Raw genomic sequence first — 22,097 nt, forward strand, 5'->3', positions numbered from 1 at the left:
GCTCTAACTCTTTAAAAGGAGGAGGAGCCTAGAAAATGGGAAATTAACAACTTTTAAACATTGTACGGGAACCCACATTCATACAAACACAAATACAATTATAACTTCCGGAAGCTTCTATACCCCTTGACCTGCTGGGAGAAAAATGCCTTCCCCAGTCATCACAGAAACAGAGAAGATGGAGGAAGCCCAAGACTTCACAAATGGGCAGAAATATTCAAAATGTTGACCTACTTAAAAATAAACGTGCTAGCAGATTTCCCAACCAATCTTTCCTTCCGTTTTGTCTAACACACCAACACGTCGGAATGAGTGAACATTACTGCAAATGGCCAGTAAATCTTTCTCTGCTAGGATTTGTAAAGCAAAACTAATAACCTCTCTCTGGTTCACTGCTCGCACAGGTCTCCACTGGGTACATTTCTCCACCGCACCACACTCTTTGCTTTGCCTTGCATGTTTTGGGTATTATTTTTAACATTTTATTTAAATTGCTTTCTCCAGTCTATTTCATCAACCAATCATCTATTTTTAAACCAGACTGTTGACAGTTCACAGTTGACAATTTTGTTCACAGTTGATGAATTCTGATTTGTTTTTATTCCCCAAAAATCATGTCAAAGGAGGAGGAGGGAGATAATCTTATGGCTCTGTTGGCTTTGATAACTGGGCAGGAAGTGAGTGGCTGCTGACTACACATTGTCCCTTGGCAGACGGAAGAACAGCTGTCCGTCTCTGTCCAGGGCTTCCAGATGTCCCTGTGGTCATCTGGAAGGAGTGGTGACGAGAAACAAAAGAAGGGTCTTTGGCCTCATTCAGAGATTTGCCAAACATACATTCATGTACATGTTTCTTCTTGCATCCAACAAATATTTATTGAGCACCTACTATGGCCCAGGCCCTATACTAACAAGACAAAAAAGCTGGTCCCATCAGCATGGCAGGTGCTGATAAGGACAGCAAAGAAACAAAGGGGAGTAAGAGACAGTGAATAATGGGGAGGGAATAGTACATTATATGGGGTGATGAGGAAACTGGCAAGATGATATCCGGGCAGAGCAAAGAATAAAGTGACCCATGCAGCCCTCCAGGGGAAGGGAGGGGGACTCCAGGCAAAGGCCCTGAAGTGGAAGATGCTGAGTGCGCATGAGAGTCATCAGGGAAGCCAGTGTGGCTGAAGAGGAACGTGCAAGGAGGAAGAAGATGGATGGATGGATGGATGGATGGATGGATGGAGGCCTGTGTGTGACTCAGGGCTCAGTCTTGGGCTCTCTCCCTCCCCAGCCCACCCCCAAAGACACACACATTTCTCTGAGGTAAGAGTTCCAAAGAAGGCAGAACCCTACACCTCAAAAGCAAGTTTGCTAAAAATGTGAAAAAGGAAAAGCTCATCTTTACAGAGGAATGCCAGCTAAATAAATTGAGAAGGAATGCTAGAATTAGAAAATCATTTGGCAACTCCCTGTGTAATAACTGAGTCAGGAAAGGATCATTCGATGTTTATTACAAATGGTGGGTAAAAGTAACTAGGGAACAGGACAGTCACATAGTCTCAAAGTGCCTGCCACAGAACAAACACCTCGTTATTAACCAAGGAAAATGTACATTTTCGATAAAAGGACATGGCAGGCACCCCTTAATGCAGGGACCGAGGGGACAATTCAGCAGCAGAGAGACCAGCTGGCATCAGCTACTTATGCACCTTCTGCGAAAGGAACGACTACACAATTGTGCCTATGAGGGATTGGTGCCAAACACGTTTAATCTCAATCTATTTGTTAGAAAACAAGTCCAAAATTGAAGATGTTTTAGGGGCAGGTGGGTGGCTCAGTTGGTTAAGCGTCTGATTTTGGCTCAGGTCATGATCTCGCGGTCCATGAGTTCGAGCCCCACGTCAGGCTCTGTGCTGACAGCTCAGAGCCTGCAGCCTGCTTTGGATTCTGGGTCTCCCTCTCTCTCTGCCCCTCTCCCGCTCATGCGCTGCCTCCTTCTGTCTCTCAAAAATAAATAAACGTTAAAAATTTTTTAAAAAGCCATAAACAACAACAAAAAACCCTGAGGCAAGTGGGTCACTCTTCCAGATTAGAGGAAATTAAATGGATGGAACAAATGCAATGGGTGAGGCTTGAATGGATCTTGAAAAAATCACAATTATGCAAAGCTATAAAAGACATTCTGCGGGGGGGTGGGGGGGCACTTGGGTAGCACAGTCAGTTAAGCACCCAACTTCAGCTCAGGTCATGATCTCACGGTTTGAGTTCGAGCCCTGCATCGGGCTCTGTGCTGACAGCTCAGATCCTGGAACCTGCTTCGAATTCTGTGTGTGTGTCCCTCTCTCTGCCCCTCCCACACTCATGTTCTGTCTCTCTTTCTCAAAAATAAACAAACATTTAAAAAAAAATTTTTAAAAAGACATTCTGGGGAAAACTTCTGTGGTTTTAACAAGGATTGCATATTACGTGACATTACTGGATTATTGTTCTCGTAGGTGTAGTAATACCTACTAAAGTGGTCATATAGGAGAACGCCTGTCTCCTTAGAGGTGAGGTTTCTTAGCATCTGTAATTTGTTTTTAAATGGTTCGGGGGAAACGCGTGTATGTTACAGAGAGAGCACAAATTTTGTAAAACATTAGCAACTGCCCAGTCTCGGTGACAGGTATACAGGTGTTCATTGCATTGTTTTTTTTTTTTTTTAATTCTTCCATACATTTAATAATCACTAAACCAGTATCTGCACATCCTCACCAACACTTGTTATTTCTTGCCTTGTTGACTCTAGCCATTCTGACCAGTGTGAGGTGATAGCTCGTTATGGTTTTGATTTGTATTTCCTTGATTATGAGTGATGTGGAGCACCTTTTCGTGTGTCTGTTGGCCATATGGACATCTTCTTTGAACAAATGTCTATTCAGGTCTTCTGCCCATTTTGTAATTGGATTGTTTTCTGGTGTTGATTTGTACAAGTTCTTTATATATTTTGGATACTCACCCCTAACTGGATATATCATTTGCAAATATCTTCTCCCAACAGCGGATTGCCATGTTGTTTCCCTAATGCTTTCCCTTGCTGTGCAAAAGCTTTGTATTTTAGTGAAGTCCAAATAGTTTCATTTTTCTTTCACTTTCCTTGCCTAAGGAGACATATCTAGATGTTGGTGGGGATGCAATATTGGTACAGCCACTGAGGAAAACAGTGTGGAGTTTCCTTGAAAAATTATAGAGTTACCATGGGATGCAGTAAATCCACCTCTGGGTATTTACCCAAGAGAAAACACTAATTTGAAAAGATACATGCGTTCCTATGTTTATGTATAATAGCCAGGATATGGAAGCAATCCAAGTGTCCATCAACAGATGGATAAAGAAGATATTATATATGTATAAATATATGAATACTTACACACACACATGCACACAAACACAATGGAATAGTACTCAGCCATAAAAAGAATGCGATCTCACCATTTGCAGCAACGTAGATGGACCTAGAGGGTCTAATACTAAATGAAATAAGTCAGGCAGAGAAAGACAAATACCATGTAATTTCACTCATAGGTGGAATTTAAGAAACAAAATGAACAACAATGAAAAAAAAAGAGTAGAAAAAGATATTCTTAAATACAGAGAACAAACTGGTGGTTACCAGGGGAAAGTCGTGGGGGGATGGGTAAAGTAGGCGAAGGGGATTAAGAGTACACGTGTTGTGGGGCGCCTGGGTGGCTCGGCCTGTTAAACATCGGACTCTTGATTTCGGCTCAGATCATGATCTCACCATTCATGAGATCAAGCCCTGTGTTGGGCTCTGTGCTGACAGAGCAGAGCCTGCTTGGGATTCTCTCTTCCTCTCTCTTCCCCTCCCCTGGTCGTGCTCTCTTTCTCTTAAAATAAATAAATACATGAAAAAAGAAGAGTACACTTGTCATGATGAGCACTGAGTAATACACAGAGTTACTGAACCATATTGTGCACCTGAACCTAATATAACACTGTATGCTAATTCTACTTCAATTAAAAAAAACAAAAAAATTTATTAAACCAACAGCAGGAGGAAAGTAAATAAAAATAAATTAAAAAAAAAAAAAGCAACTTGCTTTGCCCGGCGGTGCTAGGAAAATTCTTGTGGAAACCAGTCCTATTTGCTGCCCTGAACTGTTGCCCATACGGCGGGCAGGCAGTGTCTATTGCAACGACTTGTCCTCCTGCGCTTCCCCACCAGGGGGCAAGCTCTTTGAGGGCCGTAAGGATCCTGTCTACTACCACTGTCTGTAGGACCTGGCCTGGAATTGGAAAGAGCAGGCCTTCACCAATGATGAAGGTATTTCTGGAGCACCAATTCTCTTCAGCGACGCAAGCCAGCAACACTGGAACATGAAGGCTACACACAGGTGCACCGGAAGGCAGCATTTCAGATCCGGCAAAGACCCTCTTTCATGCACACAGGGGAGGTGGAGGCTGGGGGAAGACGCATCTTGTCTTGTGGCCATTCTCTTGAGTAACCTCCTTACTTGCTCTGGCTCTTCTTTGTCTTGTCACCAATTTAGCAAACCCTTTTTCAGCAGAGGAGGAGGCAGATTTCAGTCTAGTCCGAGTACAAACTGTCCCAGGTTTGTGTTAAGAGGCAGAGCTGAGTACACTTCCTCTCATTTGTGTAACGAGACCAGCGGAACGTCCTGCACATGTGAAATGCCAGAGGAAAGGGCAAGGCTCCACGTGACGGAGCCCAAGGAAAAGATGCCAGGCCCCCGGGGCAGGGGTGCAAGGGAGGAGAGCCACCCCACAGGCTACCTATCCTGCCCTGCACATTCACCAGGCTCATTGCTGGGGCCGGCTGCTGTCCCATGTCCATGTTTTATGCATCCCAACATCACACACACCGGGGGCTTCCCTGCCTCACCTCTGCTGCTTCTCACTTCTGGGACTCTGCCCTGCTGTCCGCTCTGCCTGAAATCCTGTGAGCGCCAGCTAATGTTGGCAAACTTCACATTTGTGTGGGATTTCCCCCACTATCTAGGATCTGGGGGAGACAGCACAGATGTGGAGGGACTTGAAGTTCCCAGGCCCTGCTTCCTATCAGCCTTCTGGGGAGACCACAGACCCCACAGAGAAACCACTGCCAGGCATACCCCAGAAGAGGGGGGTCCAGGTGCAGCCTGGCCAAGCATGGCCTGGAAGCAGCGGAGAGCCTCACATCCAAAGAAGCCCTGGACACAGGGGCAGTTAAGGGTCCCTCCTGGTGTCCCCTCATCTTCAGGCCTTTGCTTAGGTGCACCTTCTCATGGAAGGCTTCCTTCTCTTAGCACTCTTGAACAATCATACCCAGCATGCCTGACCTTCTCATGCTGTTTTCTTTTTCCATATTATTATATATATATTATATAATATTATATATATAATATAACATATAATACATATATTATATAATATATATATGTTATATATATATTTCCATCACATATTTCACATATATATATATATATATATATATATATATATATATATATATATATATTTTTCTAACACACTGTATGGATTTCTTGCTTGTTCTATCCGCTGCTTCGTCTCTCTCTTCCTTGCTAGAATTTAAGTTCCATGAGGACAGGGGTCTGCTGTGTTCTGTTCACTGCTATATTGGAAGTGCCAAGCACAGTACCTGGCAGGTGCTGGGCGGTAGGTACTCAATGAAATTGCATGGGGTGAAGGAATGACTGAGTGAAAACAACGGCCTGTGTGACCGGCAGACAGTGCCTCCAACCCACCCCCAGTGTCTGAGTATGAATAAGAGTTGAAATGAGGGACAGGGCCCCAGGAAGGAGGCAAAACTCACAAAGTGACGGAGGGCAAGCTTCCTTCCAGCCCTATGGGAAAGGGGCTCCAAGTAGAAATGAAACTGATTTCCTTAACACTCAAGAGGCACACAGACACCTGAGTGTGAGAGTGGAGATTCAGACCTTCTCCTCTTCCCTTCCTGGCTCCTGTTTCCCCTCCAGACAGGCCTCAAGGGGCGCCTCTGGGACCCGGGGCCATTCTCCCTCACCACGCTCACCACACTGCACGCATTTCTCTGTCTACGAAACTGCCTGGGGAGAAGATATGCATCTCTGTCTAGATGCTAGCATAAGGCAAAAACTTCCTATGTATTTGCTTATTCATGGGATACAGTTTATTTGTTAATGTTTTATTTATTTTTGAGAGAGAGAGAGAGACACACACACGGAAAAAACACAAGTGGGGGAGGGGCAGAGAGAGACGGGGGAAGAGGGTACAGAGGATCCCAAGCTGGCTCTGTGCCTAGAGCAGACAACCCGATGCGGGGCTTGAACTCACAAACCATGAGATCATGACCTAAGCCAAAGCCGGACGCTGAACTGACTGAGCCATCCAAGCGCCCCCATGGGATATACTTTATATAACACTATATGCGAGAGCAGATGTTGGTGGGTTCGTTCTGCAGATGAACAAAGTGAAACCTTGAGGAAACAAAACAGCTGCCTCAAGGTCACAAGGCCAGTAAATGGCAGACTTCCTTTTTAATCTAGACCCTTCAAGTTTTCCCTAGTCCACTGGTGTGGTGGGGGTGACTCACACACTTCTCAATACTGAGGGGACTGGCAAAGCCTTTCCGGGCATCCTAGGACGGCTGAATGAAGAGGCAGAAGACACTGCGGGGACGGAATGACCCTAGGGCTGGGGAAGCAGAGAAAGGAAAGGAAGGGGTCCCCTGCCAGAAGCTGCCTTGATGCTGAGCTATAGTAAGGGAATGAAGGCAGCCAGCCGCTCCCCCTAACTTACACCAAATGAAGCCCTTGCTCGGCAACTGCAGTGGTGTTAGTGATGTTATTCGAAGTCACTGTCACATTAGCTAAGGTAGCTTAACAGAACTCATGCAGATAAGCCAACAGAATGAAACAAGATGATGTGGGCACCTTCCCTTTGTGTCTGGGAAGCTCACCTGTCCTGGAGGCAGAAGGGCCTGAGGCTCTTCAGGCTAACCCTGTAACTGTCGAATATCATACCGGAGCTCTCCTGGGCAATGTGTATTCAGGAGCTGGCAGTCCAGGGTGGCCCGGCCAGGGAGGCCTCCAAGATCAGACCTCTGAACCTGACACCCACCAAGGGGTAAGCTGCTTGAGGGCATTCTCAAGGGCAAGAACTGGACAACTGGATGCTGTTCACGTCCACACACCCTAGGGCCAGACCTGAGCCCCACACCTCAAAGTGGATGGAGCAGGCTTGCTGAAATTAATCAGTCACCTTGCCAGCAAGGGGAGGGAGTTAGGGAGCATCACCCCGTTTTACAGATGAGGAGAGAAAAGGTAAGGAAGGAAGGAACACAAAGAATGAAAGTAGGAGAGAGGAAGAGAGGAAGGCAGTGGAGGAAGCACGGCAGAAGGAGACAAGGGAGGGGACCCTGCAAGCGTAGGAAAAAGCAGCAAGCCTCCAGGAGAGACTCCAGGCGGTGCGAGAGGCGGGGTGGAGGCAGGGGCTTGTTCACAGTCTCTCGCCCAGCCTGGCTGTGTGGGCTCAGGCAGCTCTAGGAGAAAGGAAGAGAATGTTCCTGGCTGGCTCCTGCCTAAAATAAAAACATCTCTGCTGCTATAAATGCCCTTGGGATGCCTGTCTCTCCGGCTGTCCCGGCCTCCTCGGTGGTCCCCTGCCCACGCTAAGCCACTTCCCTGGGCCACGTGTCCCCCCACCACACACCACTGAGGCAGACTGCCTCGCAGACAGGATTCACAGGAGGTGGCATGCAAGTGAAGGCGGCACCTAATTTCCATCAGGACTCTCACCTCTCCAGCTGTGCTGATGGAAGGGGAGAGGCCTTTTGCCCAGGTTCTGCCTGTCTCTGTCAGCCTGAATGGGAATCTGACACGGGACTCCCTCCACTGCCTTCTAGAGGAAAGAGTCTAAGTGATTCGCATCACCCACCCAGGCCTCCTTTTCCTTGTCACTAGATAAAGCCTCCTGCAACTGTATGGGAAGGAATGGATAAGTGGGGGGTCCCTAGGGCCTGGCAGCAAGCCCTGCCCTGGCACACAGCGGAAAACAGATCTGAGTCTGTGCCTCCACTCCTGCTAATCCTGCCCTCATCCCTCCCTTCCCCTGAAAGTTGTCCCACACTTGAAGGATCTCTGCAAAATGCAAATTTGTGTGATTCTCTGTCCCAGTTCATGCCCGTTCCTTGTCCCCTGGCGTCCTCAGGGAAGCATGAAGACGTGACCCCAGAAGAGGGCCCTCGTGATCTACAGCCCACAAACCCCTCTAGCTTGGTCCCTTTGCTTCTTTTCCCAACCCATGCCTGCTCTGTTCTGGCACACGGCCCCCGAAGTGGACCCTTCACACTCTCCCGTGACACGCTCCACCTCCACGCCTTGCTTTGTCTGCAGCCCCCAGGGATCCCGAGGCAGGTTTCCACAAGGGCACCGACCAGCTGTGCCCACCTCCACTGCATGCTGCCCTGCACCGTGATGACTGCTTTCTTGCCTGTCTCCCTTATGAGTTCCACAAATAAGATGTCGTAATTCACTTGTGTGGCCCAAGTGCCCAGAAAAAGACCTGCAAAAGAACAGGTAGCAAATAAACGCTGACAGACCAACAGATGTTCGGGCAGATGAAAGGACATCCTGCTGCCTGCCAAGCAATCCCACACGGCTCGGGGTCCAGGAGCTGCCGTCAAGTTGGCCAAAGGAAGACAGTCGTCTGTCACCAAGATCTCAAGGCTTTGACGTTTCTCGGCCCTGTGGATGACACCCAGGTTCTCCCAGTCCATCAGATGCAACACCTGCACGGTGCCTCCCACCCAGTCTGATCCTCCCTGCTTACCGGGAATCAGGCCAAAGATGGCCCAGTGCTGATGTTTTCCTCACATGCCCAGACTGAGTTCAAGTCCTTGTTTCTGAGGCCCATCCCCTCTGGGTGTGATCTTACTTCTCCATCAACACTGCTCCAGTCCCTCCACGGCTGGTCCCAGCTGCCCTGCCCAGGCCTTGCTCCACTCTGGTGCCCCCCTCACACGGCAGGCTCACTGTCCCCCTACCCTAAGCCTCTCCACTTGGGCAATGTTCCCCCAGGACACCCCTGGCCCAGGCACATTTCCAACCCATGCCACTGCCCTTCCACAGGCCCACGCCTGCTCCTCTTGACCTCTAGTATTTCCTTCACAGTTACGACTGAACCGCTAGACTTCAGAGCCTCTGTGTAATATACCTACGCACCACTCAGAGACGAGCTACGAACACGAAGTATATCCATATCCCCCACGGTGCTGGTAGAAATGGCTTCAAAGTTTTCATGATACACATCATATCCACAATCAGTCATGGAACCAGGGGCTGTGCTACAAGCTTTTCCTACACTCTCCCCGTTAAATTTCACCCTCAGTTTCACCACAAGAACTCTGCTGACAGCCGACTTACATATGAAGAAACTCCGGCTCAGAAATGCTGTTTGCCCAGGGAAACCCAACTCTGAGCTGCAGAGTCTGGATTCAAACCCAGGCCATCTGACACTAAGGCTTGCGTTCTTAAGGGTTTATATGGTCCCATGTCATGTGTTTAGCAAGCTCATGGGACAGTGGTCCTCTTGGTCAGCCCAGGGCGCTTGCAGCAATGACTCTCTTACAAAGAGAGCCAAGCTGTAGGGAATTCTCTGCAGACTGTGCTGAGAAGGCGTGCACGTAGTTACATCATTCTGCACGTAGAAAGGCACATGGGTGGTGTCTTTCCCAAGTGTCCCGACAGGGCTCTTGTTGTGGTCCCACTGGTATGTGGGCTCAACGAGAGCAGGGATCTTGGTGTTTTACTGCGGCTTCTCAGGTACCTAAAGGAGGGCCCAGAACAGAGGAGATGCTCCTATTTATTCAGTGAAATAAAAACACGAATGAGGTAGGCAATAAGCCCCCAAAGCCCTACCAGGCCAAAAACGTCACTAATGAAAAGGAAGCTCAGAGGGAACAGAACTCTGTATCAGAGTCATAACCTCTCCAAAGCAGCCAACCAAGGCTTCTTCTGTGGATTCACACTCATTTTCTCCTGGTTCCAAACTCTTAAGAATGCAGGCTCATAAGTACTTAATCTTCGGAGTTTCGACAACGCCGACGCATCTCTCTACTCTGATTCTCCTTTGGAGACCATCCCAAAGCACCCCTGTGGATCCATCTTCTGAGGGGCAGTTCTGGGCCACCTTCCTCATGCTGTCCGCTGTCTCTGTCATCTTTACCACAGAGGAGAGGCAGGGACTCGGGATTCTTGGATTCTCAAGTGATGACCCCTCTGCATAAAAACCCTCTCTCCTCACCCATAAGGGAGAAGAAATGCAGACAGCGAAAGGGCAGCAGATTTCTAGGGTGATAAGGAGTCCATCGTGCACCCCCAGTAGCCCCTGACATTCTGCGGAATGAGAAAACAGATACTAGCTAAGCTATCCACCAATTCTTTCCAAAGCTACCACTCCCCAAGGTCAAAAAAAAGCCATTAACATCTCACCATGGCCCAACAGGAGATAAACATCACCAGCCAGGCAGCCTCACTTTCTGTCTGCTCTAGACAATTCCTTCCTCTCTCCACCTTTACTCACTCTAGAAAAATAAACCCCAAATGCCTTTATGAATAAAGGCTGCATATGCTCAAAAGAGCCAACGAAAATGAAGCTGTAGGTAAAGGTGACCAAAAATGCCAAATCAGACTTTTGACCAAATGCAACAAGATGAAGGTGATATTTTTTTTCAATAAAACAGTAACTTAAACTTTGCATTACTGCCTGATTTTACTGCTTAGAGATGAGAGAGCCTACAGTGCTGAACGAAAAAGTCGTATCACTCAAACAGGATTTTCTTTGCTTGGCATCACCTATGTGAAAAATACATTTAAGTAATAAAATGCCCTTGGCAAGAGTTCATTGTCTGATGATGGAGCTGAGTTGTGGACATGGTGCAGACTGCACAGTCTGTCTTTTTTCCTCTTTTGATGATAGAGTTTCCAGCCCCACACAGATCTCATCTCCTTTCTCCTGGAATCTGATGAGCTGTCCCATGAGGTTGACTCTTGTGGCCACTCTGCCCCATGAGCGAAGTGTGAGCTGATGGTTCCTAGTGCTTATTCCATGTGCAGAAATGTCTAGGTCCTGTCATTCATGGGGAACCCCTCTCCTTTCGTACTTTCCACTGAAGCCCAAACTACAGATCCGGTGACTCTGAGATTGCCAACGGCTTGATACGGAGATCACAAGACTGGATGACATACAGGCATCTGAGGCGGGAATGCAGGTACCTGACTAACTTCTGGGGATGTACAAAAAGATCCAGATCTCAATCCAGGAGGTCAGCCCTGAGGACAAAGGGGGCATGAGACATGCCCGACACTTGCAAAAAGCGGAGTCTTGTGATGAGGTGCCAGGACTCCAACCAGGGGGAGTGGGGATAGTTATATAAATGAATTTTCAAGAATCCAAAAAGGAGGGGCAAGAATAGAGACCCGGCTATGAAGAGGTAGGCATTGGGGACAAGACACCACTGGAAGTCCCTGTGGAGATTGTAAGCGTGAGTATATTATTTTTTAATCTTTTAAATATATATATATATTTTTTTTTTGAGAGAGAGAGAGAGAGAGAGAGAGAGAGAGAGAGAGAACACGAACAAACAAGCAGGGGAGGGGCAGAGATAGAGAAAGAGAGAAAGAATCCCAAGCAGGCTATGCACTGACAGCACAGAGCCTGATGCAGGACTTGAACCCACGAACAGTAAGATCATGACCTGAGCCAAAACCAGGAGTCGGATACTCACTGACTGAGCTGCCCAGGTGAGCCCCCAAGGGTGAGTTTAAATGAAGATGCAGGACAGTCATCCAGGTACCAAGGAAACAAGACACAGGAGAAGGTGGTGCAGCTTCTGAGGGTCAATCAGCCTTAGATGTGCACCCCAGCCTCATGTCTTTGGGCATGGAATGGGACCAGGAAGGCGGTAGAGTCTGGACAGTGCCTCAGTCTACAGAAGTCTGAGCAAGGCAACACCACTTCAAAGATCCAGGAGCTCGTTACACATCTTGTCCTTGGCTCCAAGCTTCACACAAGCCTTTGCTTCCTGTGATTTCAAAGTTAGAAAGTTCAAACTAGTCTCCTCCCACTCCTACCAAGTTTCTCCTTGTGTATTTTGATATCAATCCAGAACCTGTGTTAATCAGGCCAAAATTCATTAAGGAAGGCCAACTGTCATCTCCAGGAAGCTAGCGGCTCCGCATGTAACATAATTTTTGTTTCATACAGCTGAGTGATTTTTCAAACAGTCTAACACCAAGCTCTGGATGAGGGTGGGAGGGAACCCCCATAAAAGAAGCGGAACAGATACTGTCTCACAGAGCCTGTTGCAACGTGCGGGCTCCCTCCCGTTTGGGGGAATCCTGCACAACAAAGTAATAACGAGCACTCACATTGTGGCACCTCCATCGTGTCCCTGCCACAGATAATTAAGCTCATCAATTAACGCCTTCCCTTTGCTGCCTTGGGAGGAAGCCACGTGTGAAGTTCAGAGGGAAGCCAGTATATCAGCCACCTAAACCCTCGGCAACTACACTGCTGACCTCCCAGGATCAGAGAAGGGTTGGAGCAGAGGCATGAGAACGAGCCAGAGTGAGTTCAAATCCTCCCTGGCTCTAGACTTCCTAGCTATGGGAAACTGAGTTAAGCCTCCTGTTCCCGACTTTCCTAATTTATAAAATGGAGGATATAATAATACCTGACTCAATGGGATGATATAATCCATTTATGCAACTAGTATTTTTGTGGAGCACCTACTATGTGCCAGGCAATATTCTAGTTGATAGTGATATAGCAGGGAACAAAAGAGGATACTGTGTTGTCCTTTAGGGGCTTACATTCTAGAAAAGGAAGCCAGATGCTAGAAAAAAATCAACAAAAAATGAAATGATGTGTATCAAGTGCTTAGCACAAGGCCAGACACAGAGCATGTGCTCAGGGAGAGATGAAAGGCACACGATATGTTTAGGATACCTGTCGGCCCTGCCACACCTGTCTATGGAAGGAATGGACGATTTTTCAGCCTTCTTCCTGGGGAGCCTGGCCAAGCTTCTGTCCCTCCAGTGTGACAGAAGTAAATAAGGATCTAATAAGAATCCTACAGGAGTCAGGAATTTGGAGACAGACAAACCCAGACTCAACTATCAACTCTCGCTTGCTCACTCATTGTCCTAGAGCAAGTCACTTAACTTTCTTTTTATTTAATTTGTTTTAAGTTTGTTTGTTTGTTTGTTTACTTTGAGAGAGAGCATGCATAATCGAGCGGAGGAGAGGCAGAGAGAGACAGAGAGAAAATTCCAAGCAGGCTCCGCACCATCAGTGCAGTGCCTGATGTGGGTCTCGAACCCATGAACCATGAGATCGTGACCTGAGATGAAATCAAGAGTCAGATGCTTAACCGACTGAGCCACCCAGGTGCCCCAAGTCACTTCAGGTGCTGATGCCCAGTTTCCACATACATAAAATGGGGATGTTAATGGAACCTGCCTCCCTGAGCTGTGAGGATTAATTAGGATTATGGTTAGGACTCAGCTGGGTGCCTGGCACAGTACAGTGCTCATTCCCCCCTGCCAGACCCACCCTCATCCCCACGCAGACTCAGGCAGCCGCAGCTGCTTCGGGGACCGTGCCCAGGGTGCCTGAGTCACTTCACTTGTCACCCATAAAGATGCCATAAATGCCAGCCCCACAAGGTGGGTTTGCCCCTTCTGCTTGATAACGGCATCGCTGTGCAGCAGCAGGACGTGCCCCAGAAGCTGGAGCCACGGTGGGGTGATTGATGACTCTCTTCTTCCTTGCAGACCGTACAGTTCTGGTGGGCAAAGGCTCACCTTCCTGAGCATTCCTCTCAGGGCTTGGGCTGTCACTGGGACCCAGAAAACACTTGAGGGATGAAAATGAGCTGAAGCAGAATCAGTCCAGGGGGCCACCGAGAAGCCACTATTTGAGAGGAACTCGTCACTTTGATCCCCCTGCCCCCTCAAAAAACTCCCTGTGAGACGTATTAGTAAAAAATAAATGTCCTGCTAAAGACATTACAGGACCACAGAAGCGGTTATATCAGAAAGAAAATGTCAGTTAGTTTTTTCAATCTCCAGAATCTCTCTTCAGCTGTCTAGTGACCCATTCCCTCCTTCAGGAACAGCCACCATTTCACTGGTTCCGGGTGCTTCCCCGGCTATCCACAAGCTCAGCCTTCCAGGGAAATAATGGGCCCTTGGAGGGATCCACCGTGTTTCGAAGGCAGGGGATTTATACAGAGCACATAATTTGCCACAGACAAATACACTGTATTTATTGCAGTTATAATCAGAACAAAATTATAAAGTTTCCATGGTTCCAGAACACAACCAAATAAGCAATTCTAACAGAAGGGACTCTCAGCAGCCAGAGAAACAAACCACAAAAGGAAGTCACAAGTCTGAGGGTTCCCTAAGTAGCCCCACTGAGATCATCCAGAACTGCCCCCACCTCATGCCACGACACACAGGCGCACACATGCACAGGGCAGGTGACCAAGGATAGCAACGTGTGACCCGGACCTAACGGGAGCTGTCAGAAAGGATCCATAAGTTACTAGAAAGGAAAAACCAAGATTTAAATTTAGGGCCATGACAAACCATAGCTCTGAGGCATTTGAGAGGCAAGAGCAGGAAAGTGACATTTCCCCAAACAGAAGCTCAGCTCCAGTGCAATGATCCCACTCACCATCTGTACCGGGTGTAAAGAAAATGGCCGCCCTCCCCACCGGCTTTGTGACACCAGAAGGAGGGAGCAGGCAGGCTACTGACAGGGATGGCTGGAAGGAGATGCTTCAGGGAAAGAGACTTGTGTCCTAGCCACCACTAAGAACACATCCACTCTATGCACTGGGGAAGAAGAACCTTACCCTTCCTAGGGGAATGATGACCAGGAAGGTCAGGTACACACCCTTGTGAAAGAAAATGGCCAAGTCCATTCCTGTTCCACCATTACTCAAGTGGATGACAATGACAGAAATGATGAGGCCTATACCTACTTAAGTTTTGCACTCATTAGTTTTGATCCTTACTTGGAAAGCCTGCGAGGTTCTTCAGGTATTTGCTAATCAGATGTGTGGGAAATGGCATCAGACTATAGTTTCACCTGCACAAAACCCCTCCCCGCTTCCTGCTCCCACAAGGCAGCGCCATTCTGGGCTGGGGCCATGGGCTTTGCAGTCTGAAGGACTTCCGCTTGATCCCAGGGTTGCCACATGCTAATTGAGTCTGGTTTGCCCATCTGTAGACTGAAAATAACAACAACACTTACTTCAAGCGCTGTTTTATTTAAGGCAAATGAAATGAAAAATGCTCTGGGAGTGTTTAGCACCGGGACTCCCCATCTGGTCCTCCTTCCTTTTCCTAAGAAGGGCCCTGAATCTTCCCATCCCATTCCCTAGGTTAACCTGGTGCCTCCCAGCTGAGGACACCTGAGCTCCTCGAAATATGCAAAGAACTGTTTCCAGAACTCTGGCTCCTTCCCTCTGCTCCTCTCCCATAATCTCTCTCCATGACACATTCTGCCCAACCACGTGCTTTCTTGGTCAGGGACAACATAAGCCACCCCAAAGGTTACAATACGTCAAGGGCTCATCGTCCCCCAACCAGCTGCCACCTCGGTGCAGAAACTGGGCAAGGACAGCCATGCTGCCTCTGTCATCATTGGCTTCGTCTGATGGATGAAGAAGCGGAGTCTCTGAGAAATCACACGATTTGTCCAAGGTTACCGGGATAACACACAGGAAAGCTGAAAGGTGACTAATGTCTTCTGAGTCCTGATCAAATGCTCTTGTTATGTAACAAGCCGTCATTTCCCCAGCGGCTGGAGAAGTCCTTGTAGGTATTTGTGGAAATGAATGAAATCAATAAATAAGAATACATGAGGCCGAGCCTCCTGAACAGACAGATGATGGGGATAGTGCACAACCTGGTTTTCTTTTCCTCCCACCTGAGTAAGCGCAGCAGGGCCAGAGGATGAAAGAGTCACTGAGTGACCTCCCTTCTTCCCTAGAGGCAACGGCCACACTCGTCGGCTGCAGGTGAATGAGCTGCTGGCTGGAGGTCTCCACCCCTACGACCTCTGCTCTTCCCAAGAGGCCCTGATTCAGTCTGGGTCCTGAGAGGGGTGAACGGAGACAAGCCACCTCACCTTTCCGAACTTCCGTGTCTTCCTCTGGAAGACAGGGATAGCACCACTGGCATTTTGGGGCTAGGTACTAAGTGAGAAAAGAGAGGTAAATAAAGCTTTTGGCATGGTGCAGCATCAGTAAACAGTAGCTATTTTATCTTTATTGTTATGTGACTATTATCATGATCAACACTGTTGTTCATGCCATCAAGTTCATCTAAAAGAGCTATCTCCTCAAGATCTCCCACCCTCAAAACTCCCACAGCCTTTGGTGTCTGCTCAGCCGGGAGGGCTTGAGATTTTGCTTCTCTGGGAAGCAACAGCCGGCAGCATCTCCCCCAGTGAATGGCACGGCATGGCTGCCAGGGCTGGGGACCCAGGGAGCACTGTGACATGGCACACAGGCAAGGTTAGAGCCAGAAGCACAGCACCAGCTGATGTTTCAGGGGCCGAGAGATGGCTTCCTAAGTCTCATGGGAGGGAGGGCAATGGGGACGTCAGAAAGGAAGTCAGGAAGCAGGCAGAAAAAAAAGAGGGAAAGTAGAACCAAAATAAGCATGTGAGCCAGGGAAAACACAGGGGTAGCTCTATTTAACCGGAACCATTCACCCAGGATTTCTACACATGGGACTGCTGACACTATGTTTTCTCTCAGCTTCCTGGTGCCTATAAGCATCTGTTACCCTCCCATAAAAAGCTCTTGAGTGGAAGTCAGGAAACTCAGGGTCTAGTCTCTGCTGAGACAATAACCTGACTCCTCCGGTCTCAGTCTTCATGTCTGTAAACACTGCTGGGGGGTCAAGGAGTGGGGACCAGGAGAGGCTGGACTAGTTAGGTTCTAGGCCTCCCCCCCAACTCAAATACACTGTGCCTGCATTAGCCAAAAGAATATTCTACCTCAAAATGGATGTGGTCTCCTCCCCAGGGAAGGGCCTACATCCCACAAAGCTGCCCACAGATGTGACTGTAGTCTCGGAGCAACATCATGGAAGTGAAGTCACATGCTCACCTCCTACAAACTCACGAGGCAAATTTAACTTCCTACCATCACTGGTTTTAATCCATGTGAGATGGCTGTCCATTTCTCGTGGGCTCAGCAATCTCTCACAGATTTGAAAGGTGAGCAGTCTCTGTCTCCCAAATGGGCGTGTTTCTACTTGGGGATACAAATCACCTGACGCTTGCTCCAAGGCATTTATAAAGAAAGGTAAAAAGAGTGATGATATCAGGATGTCAAATCTACCAACCCTATAGAGCAAGTCTGCTAATCCTGCTGCCACTCATCTTACCTACCATCACCCCCGCCCCCTCCGATGTCCTTAGCTTTTCATGCCAATCACCTTTGTTCTGGTGGAAACTGTATGTTGAGAGATTCACAAAGTAGTAGCAAGGTCATGGTTCTTGATTTCAAAGAGTTTTCAAGTAGATTAACAAATGGATCAGCTAGCATATTCTACCAGATTGGCCACAGTGACATGGTGGACCAGGGCAAGTGACCCTCAGTGCTGTGGGAACTGAAAGACAGCAAACCCAAGGGGGGAGAAGTCTTCTCAGTGGCCTTACAACTTGGTGCAAGGTTCTGAAGACAAGGAAAGAACAAGGCATGGGGGAGACCAGGAGCAAGGGTAGAGATTAGGAAAGAGGCTTCAAATTCTAACTAGAGCCTATTTTTGTCGTGAGGAGCAAGAAGAAGCTACTGCATTTACTCAAGCAGAGGAGAAGCACAGTCTGAGTGCCCGGAGAGGAGGCCAGGAAGAACAACGCGACCCTAGCCAGTAGGAGGCATTGGAGAGCCACGTGAGACCTAGATGAGGAGCTACAGAAACGCAGGAACAGACAGAGGATGAGAGGGTCTGCTCCTGAAAGAGCCTGCATATCGCCACCCTTGTAGGCTTCCCATCTCCCTCCTGGTCCCTGCTCGTGAGCATCCAAGTCTTTGACACCTCCTCTGAACCAAAATGGAAGAACACAAAACCAAAAATCTTTACAGCCACTCTCCCTTAATAGCTTCTAATTTTCCATTAGCCCTGCTGGGGAAGGCAAGCAGAAATGCCTTCAGGCTCCCAAAGTCAAAACTGTAGCAACAGCCCATATCTCATATTGAACGCACCGACCCTAGTGGCCAACATGCTAATTCCCAGGATGTGGCCACCCTCCTCCTTCTCCCACACCTTCTACAATGTGAGGGCCTTGGTGCCAGTGACCTGAGGGCAGTGGGATACTATCAAGGTCTCCTTCATACCCAGGACCTGGAGAGCTATGCTACTGTCTCTCAGTGTCTCCTGCTTATGATCTCATTCAATAGGAAACCGAGGGACTGACTTCTGGAAGCCATGCAAAGCAGATGAGGCTTTCATAAAGAGATATTCTCCACTGAACCTGGATGCCCACTCAACTCCGAAGTCCCCTCAGATGCATCATCTCATACTGAGACAGAAATATCCAAATCTACACTATTTTTTAGGGAAAAAAGAAGTATAAATACTGAGAGTAAGCGTTTTTGTTTTTTTTACTAGGCAAAGAACTTTACTAATCTTGTTTCAAACTTTATTCCCAGGCTTCTTCAGCTTAATTAGCTGCAAAGAATGAATTGTGTATAAGCAAAAAGTGAAAAGAGCTGCAGTGTCCAAGGGGCTTGGGCTTAAAAATATTAGAGATCTAGATTTCATCAGATCCATGAACAAAATTTTTAGAAAGCAGTCATAATACAAAGTAGCAGCTCCCAGTCACTTCTTCAAGCTTTATCTTCTTCACAAGTTGACTCAATTCAGTTGGCTTCATTCTTGGAAGCTTCATCAAAATCCTCCACAAGATCTGGAACTTTATCATCATCATCCTCTCTGGTAGCAAGTGGTGCCTTTCCGTCTACAGATTTTTTTAGGCAGAGCTTCAGCCAGCCTTCTTAACCTAGTCAGCACCAAGGTGGTTTAAGATACCGGGGAGCATTTCTGTCAGCTGCTGTGTCTCAGCATGGCCTGTAATGGTGAAGGGGTTCGCTGCCAGGGATGCCTGAACTTTAGGGTTGTTAAAGTGGATCACTGTTCCTTGGTTTGTGAACATATTCACTTCTTCAATACCAGAGATACTGTTTACCCCTAACTTCTTTAAGGACAACTGAAGTTTTTTATCATCTGCCGTAGCTGTTCTATGAACCACCTTCTTCTTTCGGCGAGCAGTTCCTTTCCCACCAATGTGCACTTGTGCTTGTAGTTTTGGCGAGTTTCTCCCAGTTCGTGATAGTTTCCTTCATCTTGTTGGAGCGGAAATGGGACCACGCGGGGGGCTAGGGTTGGCGCTCAGGGGGTCTCAGGTGGACCAGCTGAGATTAGGCGCGTACACGTGGGGACGCAAGATGGCAGCTAGAGAGTAAGCTTTTAAAAACTCATTTTTGAAGATACGTTGGAAGTCCTCACTCGAGAGCTTGTAACCATAAAAGATAGCTCTATGGTTTGAGCTTTCACAAGGAAAAGAAGGGCATCTTCTGAAGTACCTAGCAATGTGACCGAGGCCACCAGCAGGCTGGACATTCTACTCCCCAAATAATCGGCTGGAATATAAGCACTGGATCTAACACTTGGTGCTAGGTATTTTTTGCTCATTTACTTGGTTGGGAGTCCATGGAGAAATGGAACCAACTTGGAAACGGTCCATCATTTAGAACAACAGAAATGGAAGCAATATTTTCTCTAACAAAATGTGCAAATCCCACGTGAGACAAGATGCTAGTTTTAAGATTCTATTTCAGTGAACAAGGGTTGAGCTTGCCTCAAGAACAAAACGATTTTTTGCAAAACAGCAATTTGAAGTTCATCCTTTTGTCAACAAAATTGCTGTGTAATTTCCAAACTTCTCACAGAGAAGCAATTAGCCAACAAACACATCCGTGAATCATAACACCCTGGGAGGAGGAGAAGAATCCCAGCTCTGTTCTCCACCCTGGAGCACCTCTGTTGTCCTGGTCTGCAGGAGGGAACCTGAACCCCTAGTCTCTGTCTCTGGTCATATCCAGGCCTTCCTCCCTGTGTGCATGGCAGGCATCTGGCAGGCAGATACAGACTGCTGGGGGACATCTGAACTTTCACTGCAGTGGCGGCTAAAAGTGCCGACTCCTAGAGGGCAGGCACCATGCCCAATCCTGCCTCCACACTCCCCAAGGCACAGCCAAGTAGGGGGACCACAACACAGCAAGCATTTTTGCTGCCTAAAGTCAATGAAAGAGCAGACTCAGTCAAGTTCAGACGCTATGCAGAGTTTCATCTTGAAAGCATGAAACACCTCTCAAAAGCTCCAGAGTCCCCAAGTTGGAAGAGAAAAGGGGTCATGGCACAAATAGAATAGGCAGATTTTGTAAAAGGAAAATCCCTTTGTTCCCCTGGGCTTTCAAGCAAGGGGCTTTGACAAGAAGCAACTTGATTCTCCTGAGACTCTCAGGCACCTGTCATCATGAAGCACTTTCTCTTTCTCACAGTATTCTCTGGCTCAGTTTCAGATTCCAGGCTACCTCCTCCCTCATCTCCTTACATGCTTATACAGCCATGGAACTGAGCCAAGCCGCAAAGAAAAAGCAACACAAGAATAAGGAAACTTGGGGCACAGTTTTCCTTCCCACCTCTCTGTGTTCAATGGGCAAGAGGCGAAGACTAGCAGAGACACAAAGACAGGCATGGTGAAGTGGGCCAGATGGGTGCAAAGGTGTATCTAACGAACCTGACACTTTATGAGTTTGAGGGCTCTACCTTCAAACGTGGTAGTCTGAAAGTCACTTCCTTTATCTTTCCAGGGACCGTCTCTTCTCTACTCCAACCCTTCCTTTCACCAACATTTATTGAGTGCCTACAAGCTGCAGGCACTGTAGCCAGGGATAGAAAGTAACGGGGACTAGCAGAAGAGCACAAAACCAGCACAAGACGACACTCCCAAGGGTTATGCTAAACTGAAATAATAAAACCCTCACTGTAGATGAAGGTGAGACACAATTCCGTCTTAAAAAGCATGAATACAAGGCAGCTAAATGCCCTGGGCTGTACTTGGAAAGAGCCTGGGCACATCTCTCAGTGGAGATGTGCCCATCGGCGGCCTCTACATTTAAGTGTTGGTTTACAATCAAGGGCAAATAAAAATAACAGTTTCTTGGACAGCCACATTTACATGAATTTCTGGGTCCCTCTGGCTCCCAGGCTCTCTAAGCCTTCCTCCTTATCAGCGGTCCAAGTGTGCTCACTGTTGGAGGATCACAGATCAGCCCCTGCCTCCAAACGCAGAGTACCCCGAGGCAAGGGCTTTGAATGGTTCATCTCTGTCATTCCCGGGGCTGGACACAAAGCTGGTGTGAAGGTACACATACAGTAAATGGTGAATTGAGGTCTTTTCTCCAGGACTGAGAGTTCCAGAAATAGGAGTTCATTTGTCTGTAGAGATTTTTACATTAGATTACATTTGCTCACCAAGCTACTCCTTCCAGTAAGACAAAAAAGGGTTCCCCAAACTACTCCATCATGTCAGTCCTTAAGGACACAATAAACTCTCATTTCCATTATTTTCCTGTCAAGTCCATCAGGAGGTCACATAGAGACCTCCATGGTGCACCCCTGCTCACCTCTTTGGCCTCATCTCTCTCCCTTCCCCATCCACCGATGTTCGATACACGAGTGTCTACTGACTGAGTCACTTCTCTGTGCTAGGCATTGGGTAAGCTGCTGGGGATGAAGCAGTGAGCCAGAGATAAATGTGGCTCCTATTCTAAGTTACTCATAGTTTACTGGAGGAAAGAGATACTAATTTAGTAACCCTACAAATAGAAAATTAGACTTTAACTATGGTGAATGCCAAGAATAAAAGGTATGCAGCACAGGTGTGATATGTGACAAGGGGCATGACCAGCCCAAGGGCATGAGGGAAGGCGCTTATGATCTGGAGGATAAG

The 22,097-nt window shown here is 47.7% G+C and overlaps 1 protein-coding gene and 1 pseudogene across 1 annotated transcript in view; both read right to left on the minus strand.

Moving 5' to 3' along the window:
• The window catches only part of SPOCK1 (SPARC (osteonectin), cwcv and kazal like domains proteoglycan 1), a 509,861-nt gene that overhangs the window by 90,058 nt on the left and 397,706 nt on the right, over positions 1-22,097 (minus strand). The window lies entirely within an intron of this gene.
• On the minus strand, positions 18,678-21,154 carry LOC125935530 (transcription factor BTF3-like; annotated as a pseudogene).

This window comes from Panthera uncia (genome assembly GCF_023721935.1).
Source record: "Panthera uncia isolate 11264 chromosome A1 unlocalized genomic scaffold, Puncia_PCG_1.0 HiC_scaffold_17, whole genome shotgun sequence".
NCBI lineage: Eukaryota > Metazoa > Chordata > Mammalia > Carnivora > Felidae > Panthera > Panthera uncia.